At 37.7% G+C, this 5,000-nt stretch overlaps 1 long non-coding RNA gene across 2 annotated transcripts in view; it reads left to right on the top strand.

The window, feature by feature from the left end:
- LOC141379924 (uncharacterized) overlaps positions 1-5,000 on the top strand; it is an 11,086-nt gene that overhangs the window by 4,188 nt on the left and 1,898 nt on the right. The gene's annotated exons all lie outside the window — the stretch shown is intronic.

Below are 5,000 nucleotides of genomic sequence, written 5' to 3'. Positions count from 1 at the left end.
CCCCAACAGTCCAAAGTACAGGTGAATTGGGTAGGCTAAATTGTCCGTAGTGTATGGGTGTGTGTGTGAATGTGTGTGTGTATGTTTCCCAGAGATGGGTTGCAGCTGGAAGGGCATCCGCTGCGTAAAAACGTGCTGGATAAGTTGGCGGTTCATTCTGCTGTGGCGACCCCGGATTAATAAAGAAAAAAAAATTAGCAATTAGAATTTTTAATTTTGAAATTTATTTTCTTTTTTAAATATTTGCCAAATGATGTTTTACAGAGCACGGAAATGTTCACAGTATGTCTGATAATATTTTTTCTTCTGGAGAAAGTCTTACTTGTTTTATTTTGGCTAGAATAAAAGCAGTTTTTAAAAAACATTTTAATGTTTATATTATACAAACCATCATTAAAAAAATAAACGGGGGCCTAATAATTCAGGGGGTTTAATAAATCTGTTTGCAACTATATATATATATATATATATATATATATATATATATATATATATATATATATATATATATATATATATATATATATATATAATTTTTTTTTCAGTATTTAAATGTTTAATTGTTATTTTGTTATAATTAATGGTTTGTCATTGATTTATTTAGAATTTAGAATTTTCATAATTTTTTTTTGTTTTAAATATTTGTTATTTTATTGTATATATATATATATATATATATATATATATATATATATATATATATATATATATATATATATATATATATATATATATATATATATATATACATACATACACAGATGTATGGATGGATGTATTTAACACATTTCTAATCATAATAGTTTTAATAACTCATTTCTAATAACTGATTTCTTTTCTCTGTGCCATGATGACAGCACATAATATTGGACTAGATATTATTCAAAATACTAGTATTCAGCTTAAAGTGACATTTAAAGGCTTAACTAGGTTAATTTGGTTAACTAGGCACACTGAAAAAAATTATTCAAAGATGATTCCTTGAATTTACTCAATTTTTTTACGTAAAGGGGTTGTAAACAATTTATTTGGGTTGAATTTAAACAAGCAAATTAAGTTGATTATTAAATTAAATTTGTTTGTTTAAATTTAACACAAATAAATTGTTTGCAACAGTTCTGCATGCAACACTTTTTTCAGTACAGGTTAGGGTAATTAAGTTACTGTATAACAGTGGTTTTTTCTGTAGACTATTGAAAGAAAATTGCTTATGAGGTTTAATAATTTTGACCTTAAAATCTATTTTATTCTAGCCGAAATAAAACAAATTTTAAAAAGACTTTCTCTAGAAGAAAAAAATACTATAGGAAATACTGTGAAAAATTGCTGCTCTGTTAAACATCATTTGTGAAATATTTGAAAAAGAAAAAAAAATAACAGGAGGACAAATAATTTTGACTTCCACTATACACGACCTACTTATGAACGACCTCTGGAGCTGATTGTGACGCAGCAGTGGTCCATCCGAGTGCATCAAACCTATGCATTTGGACATGTTTCAATATTGTATGAATGAAAATGCTTTGAATTGAGCATTTGATGGAGTCAGTGTAGTGAAAGTGTGGGCGTGGGGGGGGGCTTTAGTCACTTATGACTCATTCACACACACTCTCAGAGCTGTCGATGTATGTGTGTGTATGTGCTGATAGCAGACTCTCTCTGATTGGTCAGTGTGGCAAGGGGGTGTGTCTGTTAGCAGGAGTGACTCATCGGCTGCTGCTGATCAGTTCAATGTATTCTGCTCACAGTGACTCTCTCTCTCTCTCTCTCTCTTCTTTCTCTCTCATCCTTCTGTTCATTCACAAACTCGTGCTCACCTCAGCTCTGCCCGCCACTGAAGCTCGTATAAACGAATGCTGCCGCTCTGTAAGGTGTTTTTTTTCCTAACCTTTCGGGTTTATGAGACGCCGTTGTCCCATTATTAGAGTTCAAGAACACCTTTACACACACTCCACCAGAAACGTGCAACTTTAGAGTCACATTGCATGGGATTTAAAGGGCATCTATTTTGCAAAAATCACTTTTATAAGGAGTTTAAAGACAATTGTGTGGGGATATAAGCAGCATCTAATTGTAAACATTTACTAAACTTATTTTTTTATTATCAGACTTGGTCAAATCAGTCTGCAGAAACACTTTGATTCTCCCTTTGTATGCGTCATCAGAGGAGGAAAGGGCTCCGCCCACTAGTGATGTCAGTCCTGTTTTAAATCTGCCACTATGCTGACACACAGGCATTTGTAGTACCTATTGTAATAGGTTCCCTTTAAATATATTTACACAACAGTATTACTTATAGTGGAACGTGTTGTATGTTTAACTACTAGGGTTGGGCCGATAGACGATGCCATTGCTCATCGCTGATGGCCGACAAACTTCACGATGCTGATCCATCACCCCGCCCCACATTTATTTTGATGTTTAACTTATTATCTGCATGTCATATTAATAGCAATAACAGTCTTTTCATGAGCTGTGTTATACATATAGCTGCCGCTTGCACAGCTGACAGCATCGTGAGGATTAAATGAAGGATTCTACAGCACCTCTCACGCTTAAAATGTGTAGATTCAGTGGCAAACGCTGCTACCTGCGAACGCCGTCCCACAGACTGTACAGTGAATGGTCCTTTTCATAGCGGACTTGACGCCACTGGAAGTCTTTTATCCACTCTTGGAAAAGTATAAATGCTGGATTAACATTCGGCTCATGATCACTAATAAGATGTGGCATTATTAGTAACTCTAGGTGGTTTCTGAAACAAAATCGGTCAGTGTTATTTTCATTCTCTCATCTTCAGCGCTTCACATTTTCGCAGCTGTAGCTCCTCCTGTCATCTGAGGGCAGAAGGCATTGACTGAGTGATTGACAGCTGATATTAACCAATCCATTCGCGTTCAGTTCTAGAGCAGTGGGCCAATCAGAAGAGCACAAAGGCGGGGCAAGCATTGCAGGCTTTTTTTACTTTACATACCAACTGTTTCGATCTGTTCCTGTGCACTGCGTTTGGCGGTGCAAAGATGCATTCTGCATAAATGTCCGGTTGTAAGCATAGTTGTAAAGGTTAATAATTAAAGGGTTAATACTGACACTGTACTTTTTATTTCCCTACCCTAACAGGAAACTGTGTGGTTTTGCTATGATTTTTAAGCCTTTTAATAAATAGAGACTTCAGGAATGTCCCCATAATTCACCATCTTCTTGTAATACTCCTGTCGTTATACACATTTGTGTCCTGATATGTCACAAACGCACACATAAACCCATACACTTTTGTTTTTGTGAACTGTGGGGACATTCCATAGGTTTCCATTGTAAGGGTTAATTGTGAGAGGGTTAATACTGTCACAGTATTGCTTATTTCCCGACCCTAACAGGAAACTGTGTGGGTTTTACTATGATTTATAAGCCTTTTGATAAATCGAGACATTAGCAACGTCCCCATAATTCACCATATTCTTGCTATGCGCCTGTCGTTATACACATTTGTGTCCTGACACACACACACAAATATAGAGCAAGGAGACGTCATGCTCCTCTTCCGCAGTGCATCAAGGGAATCAGGCTCCTCTGACTCATGCTGGAGAAATGGAGGCGTGTGTGTGTATGTGTGTGTGTGTTTGAGTGGGGGGGGGGGGTGCTCTTCATTCAGCCGCTGATGTAATACAGGTGACCTATCCGTCATAGAACACCCCCGCTTCTCCCTGGCAGCCCATTGGCGGAGCGCGGGCATCAATGGACCAGTGTGTTCTCTGGGTGGAGCGAGGCAGAGATGCACGTCACTCCTTCATTCAGAAAAAAAGGAAGTGCATAAAAAAAAACTGCAGCTTCCTTGGCAGCGGCTGTGAATGAGTTTGAGTGCTGATCTCACTCTTTGTCACACATGTAGGCTGTGTGTGTGTGTGTGTGTGTGTGTGTGCGTGTGTGCGCTTAGTCTGCCTGTGTTCTGGTGGATGTGCAGTACTGGATGCTCATTCATTACTGAACACTGAGAGGTCATATATAGGTAATCTAATAGATGATCATTGCATTGACGTTATACGATGTGTATCGAATATGAAAGCGTAACTGAAGTGTGTCAAATACAAAGCGATATTTGCGATGTCAGAACGGTTATATTCTTCTTCTGTTGTGTTTTACTCTGTTGATTTTCTATGCTTTTGTTCGCTTTGTATGGCTCATTTCTGTTCTACTCTATTCTGAGCCTCTGCTATTTCTCTGTTAATCTTCTGTTTTTGTTGTATCCCGTTCTGGCCACATCCTATTCTGTTCTATTGTACTCAGCTGTGCTCTGCACTGTACACTACCTGATGAAAGTCTTGTCGCCTTTTCAAGTTTAAGGCGCAGCAAATAATAAGTTGACTTCTGGTTGATCATTTGGTATCAAAAGTGGCTTCTATGAAAGGTAAAGTCCTCTAGATTATAATTATTGACCAAAATAAAATGTGATCATGCCTTGATTTTGAATGATTTCATTAGGACTGTAATGCCGAGTTCAGACAGCATGATTTTCAGAGTAGTCGTGTCACAGATGTGTTCACACTGCTTGACTATCTGGGCTTGCGTTTCGTCGCTGCTTAGTTTACACTCCAAGATGGATCAGCGACAGGGACTTTCACATTGCATGACTTTACTATAGGAAGAATCGCCGACAACTTCATCCAAACTACGTCTCACAGCCAAAAACACGACGTATTTCTTTTGTTATTAACTACATAATGAGAAAGAAGCCTTTAATGGGGTAGAACATGTACATGTTTGCTCACCTGGGTTTAGAGGGAATTAGCCATTTCTCCTCAACGTTGATAATAAACTCATTTCTTTCTGGATGAAACGTCAAACAGACACGGGTGCTCCTGAGTCCTGTCAAACCTCCACTAGTTTTTCCTCCATTTCGTGGGTCCAAATAAACCGAAAAAGAGCGCTTTAACTACTCTCCCAGCCTCCCGCTGGCCTGCAGCAGGTATACACACACACACACACAAGTGAAAGCTGCTCTC

This window comes from Danio rerio, chromosome 21 (genome assembly GCF_049306965.1).
Source record: "Danio rerio strain Tuebingen ecotype United States chromosome 21, GRCz12tu, whole genome shotgun sequence".
NCBI lineage: Eukaryota > Metazoa > Chordata > Actinopteri > Cypriniformes > Danionidae > Danio > Danio rerio.
The sequence above is the reverse complement of the archived record's forward strand: the minus strand, read 5'-3'. Positions and strand labels throughout refer to the sequence as shown.